We start from the raw sequence: 24,444 nt of genomic DNA, 5'->3' as shown, positions 1-24,444 counted from the left end.
AAGGATTTAGTTATCGGTATCCTAAATTGCAACAGTGCTACAAAATATTGGAAGGATAAGATTTCGTAAAAAAAATGTTTCAATCGGGTTTCTGAGTATGAACGCGTATGGCAAATGGATTGCATAAACATGAAAATACACCATATTTTAGAGCTTCGGTTGAAAGTGTTAGTTTATTGAATGTAAGTCGTTAGCTGAGGAGAAAAAGTATGTTCGACTTATAGGTGCTGCATGAATTAATCTAAAATGTCTCATAGATCGAATATCGAACTACGAATCGCTGCTCAATAGCAACAAACTTTATCTGCGGTTACTGATTGTGAAAAGTGTGTCACCTACACCAATTAAATGAAAAGCTTCTTGGGGCACAACGGCTTCTACAAATTGGCAGAACGACACCTGAAAAACGGATATTGACCAAGTTCGACGCCTTGATCATTTATATTATTATATATTTTATAGGATCTTCCACGTTTCCTTCTGGCTTACAGCACTTGTACTGCATAGATCTGCTAAATATATCTAACAGTTTTAATAATATGCACATATCGTTCAAATCATCGATAGACATAAATTCCTCTTCTGCCCCGAACTAGCAATACTTTCGTCGTGCCCGCATAGCGACTAGAGTTGATTGATTCATTGTCAAAGACAATTGAATGCCGACTCAATGAGAATTGCCAGCGTTTATGACAGCAATCACCAAGCGGTTATTAATAGCTGCTGTACTGCAACAATGAAATCAAGCGGTGGCTGCCACAAACTAAGTTCACTTTCGCGATTTTCACACTGAACCCAGCATTTCTTTCGCTTTCGCTTTCTCGTGTTTTTTTTTTTTTTTNTTTTTTTTTTTTTTTTTTTTTTTTTTTTTTTTTTTTGTAGCAATATTCCCAAAATTGCCGCCGCTGGACATTTCAATCAAAAGTACATTCCGTTGCAAACACACACACACACACATACGCATATGTATGCTTACACCTAACAAGCACAAACAGTTATATTTTTTCCCACGCCACTCAACCTTCGCCTCTAATCAATCAAATGCCGCAGGAAAGCAGAAAATTTTACAAAGAGACAAGCCAAAAAAGAGAGTAATGAAGTGAATGTAGAAAGGAGAAAAGAAAAACTAAAAAAAAAATGCTTACGTAAAAAGCGAAAAAGCTGAAATCGAAGCAAGCAACTATAATCCGGCAACAACAAGGCAGCTAGCTGCTCAAGCGCATTTGACGGATGCCACTCACTGCCACAGCCGCTGCCATTGCTGCTGTCACTTTACGTGCGAGTGCCCCACAGCCATGTAAGTAATTGTAAGACGGCGATGATGAATCTGTGGCCGAAATCGGAATCTCTCGAGAGGCCATGCAACAGCGGAGCGTTTCACATTTGCGCTTGTCACTGGAGTTGTTGCTTTAATCGTTTCCACGTGACTGCGGCGCGCCACACATGACCGTACAGTGCGCACCGAAGTCATATGGGTTTCTATGTGTGAGTGTGTGTAGGAGTGGTGAGTTTGTTAGCAGCAACACGACAAATCAAAGCAAATGACAAGACGACAGTATTGGGGAAGATACAAATACACATACTTCATACATATGGTTTGTTGTTCGAAGGCGGCAGGAAGCGGTACAGTGACACGGAAGTGTAGAAAGAAAACAGAAAAAAATTGCTGGCATACCAACGGCATACGCAGCCTCGAGCCACCGATTTTCTCGATTTTTTCGTGTGCATCCTTCCGCTGCCGGCTACAATAATCCAGTATTACATGCTTGCGCCGGAGCACAAAGACAGCTCATCAAAAAATTGCGGCACAAAGCCTGATTGCGTGCCGCACACACAGCCACTCCCCCCCTCCTTCCATTGTCGGCGAATGCATTTTGGTAACTCATACGCCCTGTACGCCAAATGCTAGTTAGTGGCCGAAGCTGCTGGCTGGTTGCCTTCGCCTTGCGTTTGTGTGCTTGCGCAGTTTCTTCGCTAAGAGTCTGTGCTAGAATGGCGTCAATCTGTGAGAAAAAGTTGCGGTAGCAAGCGCTAGCTGGCAGCGCGCAGCTGCCCAGAGACATGTGACACGTGCACAAATGGTTCTGATTTTTTGATGATTCTTTCTTTTTGATATCTCAAATTTCTTGAAAAATTCTTTTTTTCTTGGTGAAGCGCTGCTGCTTTCTGACATTTGTGCAAATCGGAAGCGCTGTGTAATGACTCAAAGGAATCACAAATTGGTTGGGTTCCTGTCGTGCGGCAATATTTTTTCCATTTTCTGTTAATTTTTTTTTTTTTTCATTTCTTAGTTTTTATTCATTTTGCATACCCAATGCCCAATGTCAACTCACTTTGGATCTACGCTCAATGCTCCAGTTCCCATTCATTTCCTACACACTTGCTTTGCTTTGCTTTGTCATCATACAATGCATTGTTTTGCTTGTGTCGCTGTCATATTCTGCGAACCTCATGAATTTTTGATGCTCATCAAAGAAAGTGGCAGTGGCAGTGGCAACAGCAGCAGCAGCAGCGTAAGAAAAAGTAACCGGAAAAGCTGAACACAAAAACAAAATTCGAGAAATCATTCGCAAATAAAATGCCGAAAATCGCAACGAGTTAGCAGGAGGAGACAGATGCACAGGCATCATCAGCAACAGCAACAACATCGACAGCAATAACAAAGCGTATATGCAGTACAAAGCAGAACAATCAAAGCAAAGTAGATTTGAAAGAAATTCCACAAAATTTCTGTAACGGATGTCTTGCGCATACATGTGTAATAGGTGCAGTGAGTTCTGAGGGGCACAGTGACTTGGTTTAAACCACAATTTTAACGAAACAAACACCGTGATTTGATTTTGAAAATTTATAACTCGTACTATATTTGGAGCATTTGGATAAAAAAAAATTAGGACTTTGTAAAATCATAATCCAAATTATAATTAAAATTAAATTTAAAATAAAAAAAATTAATATCCAAAATATATATATATATTAACATTATAATTAAAATTAAAATTAAAATTAGTGTTAAAATTAAAATTAAAAATAAAATTGAGCTAAAATTAAAATTAATATTAAAATCAAAACTATAATTAAAGTTTGGAGGAAAATAAATTAAGCTTAAAATTAAAATCAAAATTAAAAAGTGAGATTAAAATCAAAATTGAAATTAAAGTTAAAACTAAAATTGAAATGAAAATTAAAATTTAAACGAAAATTAAAATTAATATTAAAATCAAAACTATAATTAAAGTTTGGAGGAAAATAAATTAAGCTTAAAATTAAAATTAAAACTAAAATTGAAATGAAAATTAAAATTAGAACTAAAATTAAAATCAATTGAAATTATTCTAAAATAAAATTTAAATAAAAATCAGAAATTAAGTCAAAATAAAAATCAAGATAAAGATTAAATTCAAAAATAAATTTAAAATTGAAATTGAAATCAAAATAATTAAAACAGAAACTAAGTTAAAAACTAAACTTAAATATTTAGTTTTATATTTAAATTTACATTAGAGCTCAGATTAATATTTAAAATATAATTAAATTAATATTTAATTGAAACTAAAATTAACAGCAAAAACTAAATTTCATTAAAAGTGCTAATGCAACATTCACCATTGTTCTAACTTTTACTGCACTTATTTTCCTCGCAACACTATTTGCACTTCAGTAATATTTGCTCAGCTCCCGTATGGTTTTACTCGACATTCTGTTAATTTTTCCTACGTTTTGATCCTTAAGCATTGCTTTGTTTTTTGTTTCTCGTATACATATATATTCACTTATCCATGCACATATGTACATGTAATTTTTTACTTTTGCTTGTGAGTATTGGCGCAATGCATTGGACAGCAAATATTTACGAAACTCGAAAAAGTTGCAAATTGTCTTAAATCGGATATCCGTCTTACACATTCGCACGGCGTGTGTAGCCGAACAATGAAACTGCTGAGGAAAATGATTAAGTTGCTGTTTTTTGCTTTTGTTGTTCTTGCATTGGACATTTTTTTGCACGCTGCTCTTAGCCAACAAAACTTACTTGCGTAAGTAATCAGCCCGACACACTAATGGACGGCCGATATTGGATTACATAAAGTGCTCTGGAGAGTTTAAGAATGTTTAAAAACAAATAGAAGCAGAAAGAAAGTGTTGCATTAATGTGAGTGTGTGAATTTAACCAATCAGTAGAGTGCGCCTGAAAGTATTTGTATTTACGCTTGCTTTTTATACATAGCAATACATTTCATGAAACTTAAAGAGATCTTATAGCAACTAGATCATATCACTTTTCTGATAAAGTGCTGAAAGAAGTAAAACTGGTTGGTTTCATTGATAGAGAAAACCCAACCCTTCTAAACAAAATCATTTACCGCTAAATAGTCAGTAGTATAACCAAAATAATCAACTTTAAGATAATAAATAGTCAGAACATTATTCCAGAGTGTCCGCTTTTAAACTGATGGATTCAACACATCTTTTCTAAGCTCATACTCTTACTAATGGCAATCTGTCTATAATTGGAACATGCTTCAGTGGTCCAATAGGGTTGATGCTTTAAATTTACTAATGTATAAAATTTAAGAATACTGGCTAAATATAGAGTGAAATGTTCAAAATAGTGGGAGTAAGTTTTTGTCTACAACTATTTTAATAATTTTTCGCTTTTGTAAGAAAATTCTTAAAATACTCCGCAGTCAACACACCTCATTACAAACTTCTGACCAAAATTTCGCACTTACTGTTACCGCCATTAATCCACCACCGTCAGTTGCCAAAATTAAGGAAACTTAATTAATTCGCGGCCAAAATGACAGCACAAAAATATTTTCAGCGGCAAATGGAGAACAGGCCACAATTAACGACGCCTTGGCCGCTCTGCTGAGTGGATTGCGGATGAGGAAAACACAATTAAATGCTACGAGTGGTGAGTGGTGAGCGGTGTGTAGATGGAAGGTGAGGCAAATCAAGTTGTCTAAATTATGTAAAGCATGACAAAGTGGCGCGCAACCACAAGCCGCTAACGAAAGGATGTAAGTAATGCGCGCTTTCGGTTCATGTGATTCATGTGTATATGAGCTAAGTAAGAGTATGTGTGTGTGAGTGGTATAAGCAATAGTGTAGTTGAAGAGCAGGAGCTATTTAAGGCGGTTAAGTGTTAGACCAACGAGCACCATGAAGTCATCTATAAGTCTGATTAGGTACATGAGTGGCGCGCTTCGAATTGAAGATTTGATTAGGAATTCTCGAAACTTGCCAATATGGCGCCATTAATGTATAATAATGGTTTCGAGTTTGTGGCGAGCCGATGTAGAAGTGTTGGTGAACATTGCAAGGATTGGTGTCAAGAGATGTTGAGTGGCGGAGTTGATTATTTGAGTGACTGCTGAGTGGCATTAGCAGTGAGTGGTCAATTACAAATCAAGAATAGGAGCGAACATAAAATATATTTGGAATAAAAGATATTTTAAATTTGTTTTTATTGTACACTATAGGCAAGGCATCGCTGTTGAGTGGAAAAATTGACTTCAGACACGCACTCCAACTTTACAACGCTTTTTGCCGAATTCTTTTGTGGCAACTGTGAAGCCGCGCAAGAAAAGCAGTCAAAAATACTTGCAAATAAATTTAGAATTTTGAAGTTGAAACAAAAGTAAAATGGAATGAATAAGCGAGCAAAGTGAGGTCAGAACTTTTAGCAAGCATAACGAAAAATCCATCAGATTAGGATATCAACACAAACGAAAGGCGAGTTGGCTGCCGCTGTGTGGCCACCAACGTCTGCATTTGCATTTTGCACCGCAACACCGCAATATTTGGGATCACTCATACGCAGTGGGATGCTGCGCGCTTGGTCGAGAAGCCAACGAATGAATGCAAATGACACGCTGACAGCTGGCGGTAAGCGCGGGAGGCCCGGCAGCGCCTCTCATTGTGTGCCGGTACATTGCTTAGCGTGTGCATGCCACGCATGGTCGCACATAGAGCGTTTTCATAAGCGCACACAATGACCGGCGGGTGGTCGTGGCGCCGCAGGCAACGGTTACAAGTGGCAAGCAATGACTGGAAATTCGAAAGAAAGATGCTGAACATTTCAAATTTTCAAAAACGGCAAAGCAGGATTGAGAATAAAAAATAAAAATTCACTAAAACTTTTTAATACTCCATCCGCAATAGTTGTGTGTGTGTGTGTGTGCTTATAAGATTGTTTTTCATTCTCCCGCTTTCATTGCACTCTGCTGCTGCTAAGCGCTGCGCTCTCTACCAACGCGCTGCAAACACTAACCTCAAAATTTTCTAACACAGACGAGTTGAAACGAAGCGCAGATCGAAAACGAAGTGAAAAGTAAAGTTTTCAGCAAGCAAAATGAGAAATAAAAGAGTACAATCAAAAAACAAAAAAAAAAAAAAACAAAAAAAAAAAAATGTCGAAGTTTAAGAAATAAAATTACGAACTTAAGTAAAACTAAACGAACAGCTTTTGTCGAAACTAAGTGCACAGTGAAATATGAAATAAAAGTTGTTTGCCAAAGCGTCAGAAGTAAGTTAGCAAAGCAAGGCAATGCAAAGAGGCATGATGCATGCAACTCGACAAAAGAATTGCAAGCGGAATTAAGTGTAGCGGACGAAAGCTTATGTAGAATTACAAAGCCCCAAAGATGAGGGACGTTGTATGCAAGTACCGAGGAAGAAACAAGTTCATGGTGAGATGGTCGGTTGAGGGGCTGAAGTAAGTCCGTGTTTGGACCAACTTTGTTTTTCGAGCTTACGTGGTTGGCGGTATAACATTTCGAAGTAGTTGGTGTCATTTACAAAAAAATAATTGTAGAAAATGACTAAGGTGTATTGATATTAGTTAATATGGTGGCTCACGAGTCAAGTTAAGTTAAGTTAAGTTAAGTTGTCCTAAACGTAATAGTCACATTGCTTTAAATAAAGTCTCTTTTTATTAATTTTCATCTTTGCATTCATACCTTTTCACCATATTATTTTTCGCTACGTTAAGTTAAACCAGATTCACACACAATGTTTGAAAGACAACTAAGTATATATTATGTAATGAATATACATTTTTTTCATGAATTTCCGCCAATTTTCAGGATGCTTTCCTTAAATACCCTCGATGGTTGCGTCACAACTTCCCGGCCGTTCCCATTTTTCTCACTAATTCATTTGTACATGGAATGTGCATTTGCTACACGCTGCAATAAATCACAAAAGTGGAAAGTTGAACTGCAGATTACACACACACAAGCACACAGACATGCAATTTGGGGCTTGAACTTCCAAACGGTTTCAAGCTGTCCAACGGACTGTGCAAAATGGGCCAGTTGAGTCACAGTAGACTCTTTGAATATATATATGTATATACGGATAAATATGTGTGTGTGCGTGCGCTGAGCGCTTTGACCGCTGCTGACCGCAAACCGAGATTGAGCGGCATTTAGACGGCTTGGCATTGCTGTCGTTCAAGCGAGAGCACAAAAAGCTATTTTTAAGTAACTAATACAAACGAGCGCACACACATACATACACATACATGCACTCGCCTACTACATGTGTGTTAGAGTGACGCTTACATGTGAGTTTGACTTGCGCCTGCAGTCGTTTCAGTTGTCAGCACTGCCACAAAGACAATGCGCCGCCGACATTTATGAAAATAAGAACTTACGCCACTCTTCTTCTTGTTATACTTCGAATTCTCGTTCAAAGCCCATCGCAGCGCATTTAGATAAAACCGGACAGAAATTTATTGCGAACAAAATTTGTTTGCGCGCTGACCACTCGGGTGGATACTATATAGTACACCACTATATATGTGTGTGAGTATGCGTGAAGGTGGAATTGTTATTTTATTTTCATTTTTTTTTTTTTTTAATTCTGCTGCTTGGAGATAAAGAAGTTTTTCGTGAATGACTGCGGTTCAGGCGAAGATAATGTGGCTGTCTGCCCCTCGCGGTCAGCAGTTATCACTGCATCGATGACGTGGCCCAAACTTTTGTGTTATAATAAATTTGTTTGGGGCCAAGAGTTTATTGGTAGGAATTTCGAATTTCGTTGGTGAAAGAAAATGTAATTTCGTGTGTGATTCAAGAGGATTGGTTGGAAACTAAATGATTTATGCTCTGTGTTATTTTTCGGCGAAGTGTTGTGACTTCAATGGTATACTAATGTTTTACGCTGAAAAACTTAAATTTGCCTTCTAGAAAATGTCTTAAGATGAAAAAGTTAATTAATTTAGTACTTATATAGATTGCCAGATGTATGAGGATTCTGATTCCAGAAAATTAAACTACAAAACGATAATGAAATTGAAGAGGCTGCAAATTTTTTGTTTAATATTTATTTTGGTTGGCGGTTTTTCGATCCCGAGGCAGCCAAGTTGTTTGCTGAATTTTTCTTGCTGGAAAATAGTACAACATATAGCCATATTTCGGGCCCCGATGAAGTCGATCACCCTCAACCAATTGGAGGATATTTAATCAGGCTGAGTTTACGGACCGTTGTGCCAAAGATACCTTCTTTGCCCACCCTGGCGTTAAACTCACTAAAAACGATTTTGATATCGTGGTGGGGGTCGCGGAGGCCGAAATGCCTGAGTACGAAGAGCTTGACGAACTGGCCGACAGGGGTAATTCTCAAAAATTCTTCGAAAAGATGCGTCGACTAGCAGAAGGTTTCAAAACATACTCTTGTATATACCCCAGAAGTGATCTAGTTATTGATGACCACAGCACACTGAAATTATGTAGGAAATACTTCTCCTCCAATATGCTGAATGCCAGTGAAACTATAACACCTGGATATGGAGAACCCGATTCGCCGGAGTAGACGTTCTTTTGTTGGACCATGAAGAAGTTCGAATAGTATTTACCCGTTTGAAAACAAACAAAGCGGCGTGGTGCGATAAGCCGAGCTATTCAAATGCCGCGAGAAAGAACTTATAAGGAGCGTACATCAACTAAAATATGGTCGGATGAAAGATTGCTCGACTTGGAAATTAAAGTGTGCTCTGCCCAAGCACAAAAAGGAAGACACCACAATCGGCGCTAACTACCGTGAGATAAGACTCCTCCCATTATTCTTCTCATGGAGAAAATAATTAAAGCTGTAGATCTGAATAGAGAATGAACAATCTTCTACAAGAGTGAATGATGCTGGCGTATGCCGATGACATAGATATCATTGCCCTTAATAATCGCGCTGTTAGTTCTGATTCCCTCAGGTTGGACAAAGAAGCAAAGCAAACGGGTCTAGAATGGGCAAATTGGCAAGTAAAGTCACGACCTCTACAGGTCACTCATCATCCCCGTGCGGCTATATGCTGCACAGCATGGACGATGACAAGACCTAATGAGTCGGCGTTACGACTTTTCGAGAGAAAGGTCCTGAGGAAGTTGTAGGCCACAGTGGATGGAACAGCGAATTAAGAAACAGCGGCTACGCTAGCTAGGTCATGTCGTCAGAATGGACGAAAACACTCCAGCTCTGAGAATATTCAACGCAGTACCCGCCGAGTGAAGCAAAAGTAAACCTCTACTCCGTTGTGAAGACATGGTGAAGAAGAACCTGGCTACACTTGGAATCTCCAATTGGCGCCAAACAGCGAAAAAAAGGACGACTGGCGCCCTGTTGTAAACACGGCTAAGCGGGGTCTACGCCAATAAAGTAGAGTTCATTTTGAAAAACTTTTTTATTTTTAATTGATCTGAATACTTTTTAACTGTTTTAGTTTATGTATTGTTCACTTAAAAATATTTTTTGAGTCAACAGTAAAAGTGTTCTCTGTGTTTTCTAATCTTTATATATTCGTGTGATTACCCACAGGTAAACGCAGTTTGCGCAAGTTGCCACAACTTTATGTCCCACATAAAAATATTAACGCCTGAATTGTGGCTCCTGGGTATTATATTACACGCAGAGCGTCTAGTACAAATAATGGGGTCGAAAGATGCAATGAGTGGTAAGGTGGAAAATCATATATGAGCAGTGAGCAATACTGCATAATAAAATCGAAATGAGGTCACTGTAACCCTTAAGTACACCTTTACTTCGGCAACTGCTTGCCATCTGTGGGTTAAGACAAGTCGAAATATTAGACTGGGAAAATGTTTCTAGATTGAAATATTGTTGCCTTCTCCTACAAATAGAATAGATTTTCGTAGTCTCAGACCCTTACAATTAATTAAATTTCAAAAAACCATATTTTATCCAGGACGTTAGATAGCTTAATTAAGAATCTAACATCAACTTTAAATTTGGATATGGCTCCTTAGTATTTAAAAGCGAAACTACTCATTTTCTGCGAGAACTTTTGGTAACCCAAATAATATTATTACATGGCATATCTGAGTTGCACTTTCCGCCTCTGTATGTGTGCGAGAATATTTTCCATTACTTTATGGCATTCTTTGTGGCATGAAATGATCTCACATGTGGCATGTAGCTAGCAACATCCATAAAAATAATATCAGCCAACACAACAACAGCAATATAAGAAGTAGAACCTGCAGCAGCAATCAACTTGTAGTCACATGAGAAAACAATAAAAATATCAAATGCAATGTGAAAAAATATTTTTGATATTTTAAGTGCATGTGGCATGCAGCATACGGCATGTTGCACGTAACTGGTTGCACATTACAGGTGGCGCTCATAGTGCTACAGTTTGATAGCATTTATACAGCATACTCGGAGGTGTCTCGCTGAATGCGGCGTAATCGAAATGCAAAGCCGCAGCTGCTGTGGCAAGTTGCACAAAGTGCCACAGAAAAACTAAAAACTAGACAGGCATATAGGTAACATGATAATGATAAAGAGGTGGTTAAAAACATTTCACATCTACAAAGTCAAAATTGTTTACACTTCTGGTGCTTGCAGCTTTGCCACAAGTAGCATGTGCAAATAAGGAACTTCCCATACGAGCCGCCAACATGAGTTTTCATGCGCCGCTGCTGCTATGTGTAGGATTCGGTGCAAGTAGAAATGGAGATAGGAAAGAAAATAGAAACCGTTATGCTTCGCTCGGATGAAAAATCGAAAACGGAGAACTCCCTCGGAGCCTTTCGGTATTTAAGGCTCGCGCTCGCATAGTGCTTGGTATATGTATATATATTTGTAAATGTATATAGGTCTGCTTGACACGCAGCTATCATCTGTGGCACACTGGTGGGCAGTGAAGCGCTGCCGATTTGCTGCGGCGTGCGCTGTCTCTAGTGACCTTTTATGTGTGGCATCAAATATACCGCGGGGACTTGTTAGGCGTTTAATCAAATATTAATGCACCATCAGCAACACAGTAATCCTTGATCCCACTCTTTGCATTTCTCTCCTTCGCTCAGCAAAGGCCAATGGCCGGCCGAGTAGTTAGTGCTTATGATTATCCGCAGCTCTAGCGCGCTAACTGCTGTCGCGAATTATAAGCCCTGTAGGGAAAAGGTAATTGGCTTAGAAACTATTTTACCTTGCTTTTTTGGACCTAGTCTTCAAGATGACGCTACTTGCCTTCGACTTAATGATATAACATATGTTTTGCCTCTAAACCGCGATATTCTTCGGAGCATTTATTCGTTTACAATAAATACAGTAACGGTAAGAATTTCTTTGACTCGAAAAATAATAACATTCAACTACACCTCTCTTTCTGAGAGATCTTACATGTAATATTTGCTGTGTAAGTCAGTGATGAATCAGTTACGATTCGCCTCTCTATAACAGATCTATTTGTTAATCTATCTAGAAGAGTTTCCACTGTCATGGAATAATCAAGGAAAAAGAGAAAGAGAGAGAGAGAGAAATTTATATATTCACCACATTGGCCACACTTTTCACCACGCATAGCCATGTCGTACAAGTCCCTTGCCAATGTGTAACTAAATGTTGTCTCATGCCAACACTGACATTTCTATTAGCTATCTGCTGCTTTTGCTTTTACATTCTCGAGTAAGCGCCTTTTGGCTTGCTTTTGCACTTTGTGTGACCGAAAAGCGATTGACAAACCAAATTGCGGCAAAATGTGTTAAACAGATATATATTTTAATAGGCAAATAAAATTTTATAATGTAGGGTAGGAGCTGCGTTACAAGCGAATTGACACATGCATTTTTAAGCGTTGCATTTGCATGTACTGTTTATGTTTGCGCTGGTGTTTAAGTGTGTGTGTGTGGTGTGAATAATATTTGCCCATTTCATAATAAGTGTCAAAGTCAATTGAAATAATCCATAATTTATTCATGGCGCTTTTATTTGACATTTGAATTATTCATTATAACCGTTAACTCTATTTGTTTTGAGTGTGTGAGCGCACATGTGTAATAAAAATTATTAAGACATTTAATTGGGTAATCAATTTCTTGAGCGGAGCGAATATTAAAATTATTTTTTTGAGCATTTATTTCTTATTTTGATGAAATGAATTTTTAATAAATATTTTGTTACAATTTTAGACATTTTGCTCCACTTTATTTTCAGCACAGCAATATTGTTCAATTTTTATTATGTCTTTCGTACGATTTTTCTTTATATTTTTATATACTCGTATATTTATTTATGTGTCATCTTGAAAGAAGTTTAAGAGCTTGATTTCGGATCTTAAAATGAATTATTAACATTTATCTGAACTTGATACATACCTAATAAATAAGAGTTGGACATGCGTGACAAAGAAAAAACGAGACTTAAAACATTATAAAAAAAATAATAGGTTAGATAGGCTGGTTTGTAAATTAATGAGTTGGTCTTTTACGATACTAGATCGAATACCGTTAACTCTATGACATGTAGTCATTCTATAGAATGCCTGCGCTTGACGCGAATTTAAACAGAAACTGACACCTTCAGTGTCTCATATCATGGGGCCTCTGCTGCAATGCTTTTCAAGACATTGCGAAATGAGGTCAAAGCCGTAATTGAAGCTTCGCTGTCCATATAGATTGATTAGAGTGTTATATTAAAAGCGAGTTCCAGCTCCAGGAACCGAAGATTCGACGTTTTCGAGCCAAATTTTCTTCAGCGATGAGGCATATATCTTGCCCAACGGGTATGAAGGCAATCAAAATTGGCGCATTCGGGACGAAGAGCAACCTAAAGAGAGACGTTGTAGCGGCAAACATTTGAAAGACGTAATCTTCAAAATCTCGGTCAATAAAGAAGAAGCATAGATATAAGTTTCTATGAGGATAACATTTAAAGCCATTGTAATAAAGCTTTGCAATATCCTATAAGATTGCAGGACCCATTTTAGCTCTTTCCTTTGAAATCAACATGTTTCGCTCCAAAATTGAGACTGTCTTCGATGGGTCCGATAAAATGCAAAAGAAGCAATCAACTAATCAAACACACATCCTTAACCTTTAATAGCAGAAATAATATATTATATGAATAATATATGTACTGTATATGAATTTATTTAGTCTGTAAATAATTGTGTTTTGTAATTTTTGCGCACAAAAAAGGTATCAATTATAATTGCTTTCTGATTAACCAAATAACTTCAATTGCAGTAGATTGAATAAAAAATAAAAAAATGTATGTTAATTGTTTTAAGTAAAAGTTCAAAGGCAGATGAGAGAATTGTCAACAATTTATTTGTTAATTGTAATTTCGTAATATATATATAACTTTATACATACATACATGCAAATACTGCCGTGAACTAATATACCACTTAGGAACTAGAATTTTCGAAATTTGTTCAAAACTAGTTAAAAAAAGACCTGAATTGTACCAACTTCCAAGTTGTTAATTTAACTTTAGAGGTTTTATATAAAGAGGTTTACTACAAAAATTTTTTTTCCTAAATATAATTGAACAGTTCATATTCAGGCCTATTTTGCACTAGTTTGAAGATTGCATCTCAAAAGTTGTCAACTGATAGCTTATGAGATAGTAATATATACAAAATAACGGCTTTGTTAGCGAAAAATGTACAGTTAGCAGACTAATTAGTTTATGCTCACACTAGTTATAAAGTAAGCCCTTTCAAACTAGTAGATTTCACTACCCGGTACAAATCCATACAACTATGTCATGCACTTAAGTGTGTCAAAGCATTCTTTCACACACACATTTATACGTGTACAATTTGAGTAGTTTGCGCGAATGCCTAATTAATAAAAAATAAACAATTATTTATGAACATTTTGACAGTAATTATTATTTGTAGTTATTTGGTTTAATTTTGCTGCCAACTAACCAACAATAAAAAAGCCAATCGCAAGCCAACGTAAAAATAAATGTTTATGCACATGTATGTGTGTTGCTAACTTTTTGCATAATTCATTTATAACTTTTTAATACTTTCTGCTTTTTATGGCGCTATTGGAAAATATATAGAGTTTTTCAGTATCGACGCCTAGGCGACTAATTGATTTGCATAAGTACATAGTAATGAAATTTCAAATTTATTGCACTTCTCAACCAAATAATGTAAAAAATTTTAAATTAAAAACTAAATGCGTCTAATGAAAATTTAATTTGAAGCAATAAAGAGAAAGAAATTAGTACATTGCTAAAAATGTGTCACATTATTGAAAATATTAAAATATGTATAAATGAAGTATATGGAGAATAAGAATTTAATTTTGTGTTGAAAAAATAAAACTTTTCGCTTGACAATTATTTAAATTAACGCCTTAATTGCGCTAATCAAAACCTATTTAAAGCGAAATTAGCAATTTTACAAAAAGTAAATATCCAGTTTTAAAGAGAAACCTCTTTAAAATATTGCTAGTTACTTTGTGATATAAATTTCAGTTAACTAATGGATAATTTTACAATAAATTTATTATATAGTATATACTGAATAGTATTTTCGTATTTTGTAAATAAATATTGTTGCAGTCATATGTGGGAAAGGTGAGACTTTAAGCTTAATTTAAACAAAAAAACTTAATTACGTGGAAGTTGAGAAAAAGTTACAGCTGTTCAAAAATGAGTGAAAATAATGTAGAAATTCGCTATATTTAGAAATTCATGTATAAAACAGGGAAGAATGCCCTTGGATTGCGTATCTATCAATGGCATTTGTGTAGTTTGCGGAAATGAGGCTGTATCAGTTCGTGTAGCACAACAATGGTTCGCTCGCTTCCGTTCTGGAAGTTTCGAAATTTCGATTTACACTGCTGGAATAATGTCTCTAGCGGAAATATTAAAAAAAGTGTTCGACAATAATGGTACATATTTGTTTATTTAATTTTAAATATTAATATAAAAAATAAGCTGAAGTTTGATTAGAAATACGAAAAGACTTTTTCGACTTTCAAATAGCAGTATATATAGTTTATGTATATTCAAAGGATGCTAATGCACTTCTAAATAACTCTAGTGGAGTCTTATGAATAATACGAAGAGCTCAAACAATTTCCCAAATCTACTTCTACCACATATTGCTACTAAAAAATAATTAAAAACCATTAAAGTATTAGGTGAAACAAAATTTCGTCAAAATTGCCTCGTGAAACAAAAAAAAAAAAACGATTTTCGTTATATTTCCTTAATTATGCCTTTAAAATGACATACTCAAATTTCAATTAATATCTCAAATAGTTTTTGAGTTTTATAAACATGAGTGATTAGCCTTTGGCAAATGATCCGATTAACATCAAACTTGTTTTTTAATGCCGCCATTTTGGCAATTTATGCTTTTTATTTCGACTGGCAGACTTTACATGTAACCGGAAAAATATTTTAATTTTTTTTCTCAATATTCTTAAGATGTATATAAATATTTCCTTAAAATTATGAAATGATCTAATTAACTAATTTAATTTCCGAAAATCGCTTCTTTCGATCCGTCATTTTAAGTGTGGTCTTTGATTTTCTACTTTTACTGTTGGTTGGAGCGATTTTGTCATCCGAACCTTAAGAATCACTTTTGTTCTGGAACATGTAAGTATTTTCTGAGTCGATCTGAATTCAAACTGATATTTTTAGCCAAAACCTTTAAAATACTTTAGTTCTGACTACACTTCGCAACTCAAGAGCTCCTTTGGTAAAAATTAGTTGAACGACATGGGATATTATGGGCATTTAAGGGGTTATACGGATTTTACGGTTTAAAAAAACTATTTTTGGTATCTTAGTTAATTCTTTATTCTATTCTTATTTAATTCCTTAGAATCTCTAGAGTATTGTACTAAATACTTAACATGACCCCAGTAAATGAAATTTTACTCAGAACTTCGAGATATAATTTACAGATCTTAAAAGAAAGATTTCCTAAATTATTAAAAAAAAAAAAAATAAAAGCATCGAAGAATTTTCTCCAAAATCTGCATCTTTTTGTAAAAATGTCTACCAAAAATACAGCTTTTTTCCCCTTTTTTAGTTTTCTTTCGTCAAATACCTAGTTTAATGTCTCAATTAAAACAATTTAAAATTTCATATAATATTTATAAAAAGTATCTCTTAAATAAAGAAAAATTGTAAATAAAATTATTATTTCTTTATGTGAAAAAAAAAAAATATATTGAAAAGAGGCCTGTTTTAAGCGCGAGAAAACCCATAGATCATGCCAGGCCGTCCCTTAAATTAGTGGAACAGCTTGATCACGCTTCGCGCTCTTAATCTACGCAACTCATGCTTGAAATCATTGTTCTAAGAAAAACAAAAGATTCAACAGCTTCAAAGCCAGGGTATACATTAGAAATGAAGGCGCAAATTCCCTACCAACATTTCATATAGATGTATACCGTGTATCGAATATGAGAAGAGTTCGATATTAAAGCGTCATTCTTACTTATTATTCAGTTCTGTCTTCTAGACTAGAGTACACCTTCGTCTATCCCTAAGATGAATAATAACACATACTTATACATTTATACATATATACCTGAGTGGCCATATTATTGTGGTTAAGTTGTTTTTTGCTTCAATTAGAATGAGAATTTTGTGATATTTGTGCTATTTTAACCTTAGCGCCAAAATGTAGGCAACAAATGGGTCGGCATTCATTTATTAATTCTATATAATTAAACACAAATTCATATTGACTGAAACTACGCACACATGAACATGTTGTTGTATACCAAAAACATTTTCTTGAGGCACGAACTATGCATATTGCATGCACATACGTGTTTGAACATAAAATTCAATTAAACGTCCAAATGCCGAAAGTGGCAAACTGTTTAAAGGGCTATTTAACGGAATTAGCCCCAAAGCACAACTACAATTGCTTAACGCAAGTAGATATTAATTAAAGGAAGGTAGAAAAGCAACTATGCAAAAAAAGTTTACAAAATAATTACAATATATGTATTCTTTTAGCGGATTTTATCCAACAAAAACTTTTTATAATAGTTAGCGCCGTGGGGCTGAGTGTACATAACGGGTTAAAAACAAACTTCGAGGATGTGTGCAAGAAATATACATATAAATCTATGTAGTTGAGTGCGTTAGTACGAGTATGTCTGCCAACACTAGGCCGCGGGTTAGGCAAATAAATCCGAGCAGATAACAAAACAACAAAACATATTAGCGACGCTTAGGTGCACAGACGTACACATGCAACAACAGCAAGTACGCCTCTTCCACGCAACAGCAGCCCACTTCACGCAACACACAAAATGGTGCTTAACGCCGCCATTAAATCTGTGTGTATGTGTATGTGTGGTAGGCGAGTAGACTTGCTGAAAGCTAACTGACTATTTGAGTTCTAGCTACGCAACTCTTCAGCCGTTGCCATTGAGCCAAGTATCGCATTACTTAACCAACTCTTGTTTCGTGTCTAATTTATGCCGCCTTCACTGTCTACTTGCCACGCCGCGCCACGCCACGTTCGGCGATTGCTTGAGTGCTCATGCATCATATTCAATACCGTCAAAAGTCAGCTGGGCGTGTGCATGACAGGTTGTTGTCGGGGCGTGTGGCTGGGTGGGCGGAAATCTCCGACGTCTGGCAAGCCACGCATGTGGTGTGTTAATCCGCCATTATGCGCGCTCCTGTGGTTGGCAATGCCAAAAGCCAACTGCGTGCCGCTGTCTACGAGCTTTCTTTCAAGTTCATTACACACCCCTCCCACCTCATTGGTAGCTGCCAGACAATGAATGCCTTTCGCTCAACACTTTCAAGTGGCTCAGTGATGAAAAGTTTATTATAATTTCTTTTTTTTTATTGTTTTGGTGCGCGGAAATAATTTACAGTTTCATTTAAGTAATTAAATCAAGTGGAAAATCAAATGGAAAAGTTTCGTAAACTAACGGCAAAGATTTGATAACCGAATACAATTTTACCACGCAGCGACCTTTCACCGGCGTCTCAGCGGCAGCAGTGCCAGCAATAGCTAACTGTGCTTCTGACGCTGTGCCGTTACTTTCCGCGTTTGGGAAGTATATGTATGCAGGTAGAGTTGTGATATTGAGATTCAGTGTAGAATTCTGCTTAAGGAACGAGTTAGCGTGCTCGGTGTTTCGCAAATTAAAACTTGAAGTTTCTTGTATTTGTAATCAGAAAACTCCTCTTCTGTTCGCATTATGCTCGCCTGGCTGCTTTTGTTTTCTCAATAGCAGATTAGAAGTCTTGAACTTGAAGTAGAACTTTGTTATTAACTCATTTCAAACTTTGGTTTATCCATCGGATTGGTGAAGGGTACTTTTAGATTGAACAATTTCCATTACAAAATTAAAAATCAATTGTTCGGTTTTCTGGATATTATAAAGGAGAACAAGAAAAAATTTCCACTTTTTTGAATAGAATCTTTATTACCCTGAGCAGCATCGAGGTAAGAAAAAGGCGTGTGCAATTTTCAGATCGATATTTAAGAACACTGAGGTGCTAGTTCTCTTGTACAGGGTTTGTCCGCAATAATATGACTGAGTCGATTAAAAAAAAAAAAAACTTATTGAACCAATCGTTACAATGCTTTAATAACTTTCAAAATAGACTTCTTTTTGATACAGCGCTGCCTTGGATCCACTCTGTCGTTTCAAAATGCCTACCTTTCATCGACCTTTTGAGCCGGGACTTTGTCTTGGTGTAACTTCCAATCGGTTGCGATCACTTGTCGGACCCGATTGGCCCTTCGTTTGAGTTTCTTGAGGACTTCCACGTAAAACTTGGCGTTGACGGTTTATCCAGGATTAACAAATTCATGGTGGACGACGCCTTTGATGTCAAGAATGGCAATGAATGCTCATTCTTCCGGTCTACATCAGCGACCTCTTCTCGGCCCTCTAAAAAGGCCTGGTGCCACCGCGACACACCACTCCTTGCTAAAGCAACATCTGGGTAAGGAGTAAGCCTACTTGATCATATCAGACATCTTTTTCACAGATTTTCCAAGTTTCACACTGAATTTAATCGAGTAAAATGTTTGTTCTGACTCTCCAGGTGCTCTTAGACAACTGTCGCGGCGGAATAAATCAGTCCTATTACTTTCCGGACATACCCTGTATACAGACAGGCAAACAAACGGACGGAGATACTTTCATGGCTAAATCAGCTCAGCGCGTCAGGCAGTTCATTTATATATATATTATATAGGGTTTCCGTATCTGAGTATTTCAAATATCTGTGCACACTCTGTTTATGGTAAAAAGATTTTAAATTGTAATAGATTATAAAAAGACTAAGTTGGTAATGCATCGTTATTTGGACGAGATTTCAACGAAAGAAGACATAAACAATATCATTAAAAAATTACTTTTTCAAGTGCTTTGAGGATTAAAAAAGTAGGTTTTCATAAACATACATATAAACACATTCTTCAAAAATTCAAAATTCGCTATACTTTTTGAGCAAACTTAATATTACTCCAGATAACTATTTCTTCTTGATAACTATGTCACCCTTAATAATTTGCACGTGATGGTCATCACTTTCATGTCTAAGATAGCATTCCGAGTCTAGTTTTTTCCTAAGAAATAGGGTAAACGATTGGGCAGCATTTTGCCGTTCATTGTCGTTCTCTGTAAAGCCTTTTGAACTCTCTCTTCAGTTTTTAAGTACTCGATTATTAGCTTTATATATATTGGGAAGAGAAGTAATGTAGTTAACCTCTACAACGTCTCTCAGCAAAAATTCGATCATTTTCAAGAATTGGAGAGATTGTAAATGCCTTCTGGCATCCACTGTGGTGAAAAGAACACACTGATTATTCAAGCTAAACGAACTCAAACTCATCGGAACTAGCTTATCTAATTATTGTGACCACATATCGGCAGAAGTCTTATTGGGGCAAATGTACTATGGAGAGGAATACATATTTTACGATTATTTTATCATATTTAGAAATCATTTCTTTGTTGTTTGACAAAGTTATTTGGCTGTCAAAAGCTGAATACAAGGGTGCTTCAAAAAAATTGTTTGAATTTTTTTTTTCAACTTTTGAAATGTTGGGATTAATAAAACAAAAATCCTCCCTCAAACCATAGCCAGCATAACTCTAAGGGGTCGCTATTTTTTGTTTTTTTATGTTCCCCTTATTTAACATAGGAAGATTCGTTCTATCATTCAAACTAAAATTTCACCAATTAATTTTCGTTTCACAAAAACCGTCACTGTCACATATTCCAAAAGTTGACTTCTCAAACTTTCAAAATTTCTGCGACAAAGTTTGATTATCTCAATTAGACGATTAAACGTAGTGATTTAAAATTTGGAATTTTTTCAAGAAAAATAAAAAAAGTTTCTGAGGATAATAATTATTTGGATCAAGGAAAATAAGTGTAACAGAATATTGAAACCTTCTTTAATATTAATTAAAATTGACGAAAGGCATCGTTCAAAAAATATCACTGGGCCGAATGTCACAAGAAAAATCCAGCAACCGACTATAAGACGAGTATACAGTAGGGTGCATCAAAAAAAAGTTTTAAAATGTTTTCTACTCTTACTCCCGCGAATTTCGGAAGAATAACAATCAAAAATTCAAAGACGATACCTGCATGATTTGAATGAATGAGACTGGAAGGATTTGCATTGTTTATTCCCTAAAACATATTTAACTCATTCTCATTAGAAAACATTATAAGCGTAAGCTATATATAAAATCAAGGCAACATTAGACACTTTAAATACAATAAATATATTAAGCCTTTAAATTATTTTTTCTTTCTCTGCACTGCACTCTCTCTGATCGCCTCTTCGCTACAAGAAGTGAAAGTAAATTGGAGAATTGAAAAGTAGGCCTCCGTGTTAAATCAAGGATGTAACATTCTTCATAATACTATCTGCAAGTGCAAGCAGCTGATTTCCACTTCTTTTCCACATTTCCACATTTTCGCTTTAAATCGCTCTCCAATTAATTGAGCAATAAAAGCATTAAGACGAGCTACTCACTGACAAATGCAATAAATTACGGATTGAGAGTTCCGAGAAATTGGAAAATATTGAACTTCCAATTAATAAGCGCCGCAATCACATTAAAATGAATGAAACGGATGATTAACAGGCGGCAGGAGAGCAACGAAGCAGCCGGCACAGCACGGTATAAGCAGGCTGTGCACACTGATACGTATGTATGTATGTAAGCACTTTGCTCAGAGGACAATCGAATTATGCGCTGGGAAACGGGGGACTTTCCAACCGGCCGCCAACCTGTGACACATGCGATCATTTCGTGTTTTTTAAGTGTATTTGTGTGTATGTAGGTGTGCATGTGGCTATGCCATTGCCTCAGCGGTGTGGCGGCAGCGACCGTTTTATGAGAGGCTTTATATACTTGGCACACAATGCCTGCGAAAGTGTACGTGAAATTAATGCAACGACAACAACAACAACGTAATTTAACACATAAATTTACCGTTGTATTTTGCTGCATTAAACTTGCAATAAAGTTAATGAGATTCGACGAAAGCTGCAAAAGGGAGTGCAAAAGAAAACTCAGCATTCAATATGAAAGTGGCTGTGTATTTGCTTGTTGTTGTTTTTGTGACACTCATATACACGATTATTTAATAAAAAAAAAAACATAATTTTCCCCTGTTTGCTTTTGTTGCTCGCTTTTTTGTTTCAATAAATATGGAAGTTTTTGTAGTTTTTGTAGGCAATTTTTTGTGTTTTTTGTATTTAAATCCGTTATTGGCTGTTGCTAAGAGCCATAGAGCATAAAGAAGGAAAAAACTGTGCCAAGTGTTTTTAATATACAGAATGCTAATTTACGAAAGCACCGACCGCAAGCAAAGCAAAAATGGTAAAAGTTATACAAACAACATCAACAACAACCATAATTAAAGACTTGCTGAAGCTGCAAAGAGTGCAGAGTTAGCCTTTAGTGATTGAAATCAGTGTGATGTAGTTGTGTTGTATTTTTTCTGATGTAAACTGGATGAGCGTTATTCAGAGAAATTTATTTAAATTCGGGCTTAATTTTGGACTTAAGTAAAATTTGGTACTATAGAATCTTATATACATATTTGTACAGATTTTATAATGCTTGATGAAACAGATTTTAAGATAAATTCAAAACAAAACAAATCGTCAACTTCGGTTGCCGAGAAGCTAAAGTACCCTTCAAAAATACAAAAATTCCTTACAAAAACTGAATTCTGATCTTTCAGTTCATATGGCAGCTACATGCTATAGTGACCAATCCTGTATCACGATTCGAAAACGTATTCTATTCGAAATTCCATATTGTCATTATTCGAAAGTTCGAGTATTTAACTCGAAAACGATCAACCAAAAAAAAAAAAAGTGTGCCATAGTTGCTCCTTATGCGCCGACTGCGGTATAAACTCAGTGTCGAAATTATATCAAATGATCATATTTGAGTAATGCCGGTGGTTAATTTAGCAGATAAATATTCATAAAACAGGGGTAATCAAGCGATTCTTCTATAGGGCAGCATGACAGCGATATCAACAAATACAGCAACATATATCTCGGAGGGTTAAAAAATACTTCTGCCCAGAACGGTGTTTCTTCTGAACAAAGTAAACTTCGCTCCAGCTAAGGCTAACCGACCCAGCAGTGAATGAGTGACTCATTAATATGATTTTAGAGATGAATAGTTTCGTTGCTTACTGTCTGTAACTTCTATTTTGACATAGTCCATTCTGATCGCATGCGCATTTCGGGACCGGTAACACGAGTAGTGCAATTTCTGCATTTCTTTCCTCCATCCTTTGGAATTTCTTAGTCGCCACCTGCCCTACAAACTACGAGTTGTGAAAGAAAAGGTTGTCATGTGTGAACCAACGCTTAGTTTTAAGTGACCTAACGTAAGCCACAGTGAAATTCAGTGTGCCTGCTCTTCTCAAAAATGTTGTGTATGCTGTAAGTGATGTTACTGCGAACCAAAGTAAGTACATGCGTGAGGAACTGAGTTTATTTACCCATAACGTCTCTCTTAACGTCTGTCTATTTACACGTGAACTAGTCTCTCCCTTTTTATACAAAATCCATCGAATATGTGAAGGGTATTATATGTTCGGTGCAACCTAAATTCTTGTCTTGTTTGCATTCAATATTTCATTTAACTGCGTCAAACTTTGGTTGCTGCTTACCGTGACATTTAATATTCATTTTCATTAAAAGAGTATGTAAGTATAAGTCAACATTGCATATTGCATATTTTAATATATTTCTTATGCGTTTTTTCAGGAAAAATTGAAAAAAAATTTCAAACCATTTTTAAGTTGTACTCAGAGTAAACATGGCAATCATAGTATAGCCCAAGAATTAAATCCCAAATTTCCGCGTTTAATTAACTCGACGAATACAAGACAAATACAAGACATTGCTCGTGTTGCCTGCTGACCGCAGTTCTATCACATTTCGGCGCAAAATTGCAGAGCAAATATGGAAAATGAGCAAACCGAAAAATATAATTTTGAAAGAACAACTTGCCGTTAACCCCAACAACAAAACCGTAATTTAAAATGAAAATAAAAACAAAAGAGAAGTCCGGCAATGAGCAACAACTCGATACAAAACTGAAAATTCAGCGAATAATTAAACTCACCTGCTGCGTGGAATGGAAAATGAGCGCTGCAAAGCTACACTATACAACACAATTTGTGCGTCTGTGTGTGTGTGTTCTTGCTGCGGACCGTCAGTTGCGCTTGGGAAGTTCTCACTCACTTGTGGAAGGTGGCTTTGGCAAGTTGCCTACGTGCTGGGCCGCCGTAAAAGAGATATAACGGAGTGGCGCCCAAGGCTCCGCACTTGCCACACGTTGGCGTATATGTGTATCGGTGTATGTATGTATGTGTAAGTTTCGTCGTTTGCCAGTTGTTGCACTTGTTAATGATTCACATCCACTTCCTGCATGCGAGACAGCTTAAGCGCCATTCAACCAACTGGACACATACATAAGCAACTGTAAGTACAAAAGCAAAAATATACGGAGCATAAATGCAATGCGATTGAAGTGCTTATTTCATGAATGAGAAATCTGTGTAAAATTCTATGCTAAGCTCTTGTGTGTGCATTGACTTCCAGCTCTTCTACATATTTTAGTGATTTTTTGGCTTCTTTGTGTGTGTGTGTGTGTGTTTTTTTTTTTTTTTTTTT

At 36.2% G+C, this 24,444-nt stretch overlaps 1 protein-coding gene across 1 annotated transcript in view; it reads right to left on the bottom strand.

Annotated features, from left to right (window-relative positions):
- Positions 1-24,444, bottom strand: part of LOC108965654 — a 336,480-nt gene that overhangs the window by 69,456 nt on the left and 242,580 nt on the right. The window contains exon 6 of the mRNA XM_018928203.1: positions 23,894-24,250. The gene's annotated coding sequence lies outside the window, so the exon portion shown is untranslated. The remainder of the gene's footprint in view (positions 1-23,893; positions 24,251-24,444) is intronic.

Source organism: Bactrocera latifrons, unplaced genomic scaffold, assembly GCF_001853355.1.
Source record: "Bactrocera latifrons isolate USDA-ARS-PBARC rearing strain unplaced genomic scaffold, ASM185335v1 scaffold_144, whole genome shotgun sequence".
Lineage (NCBI taxonomy): Eukaryota > Metazoa > Arthropoda > Insecta > Diptera > Tephritidae > Bactrocera > Bactrocera latifrons.
Note: the sequence above shows the minus strand (reverse complement) of the source record. Positions and strands in the feature narration are given on the sequence as shown.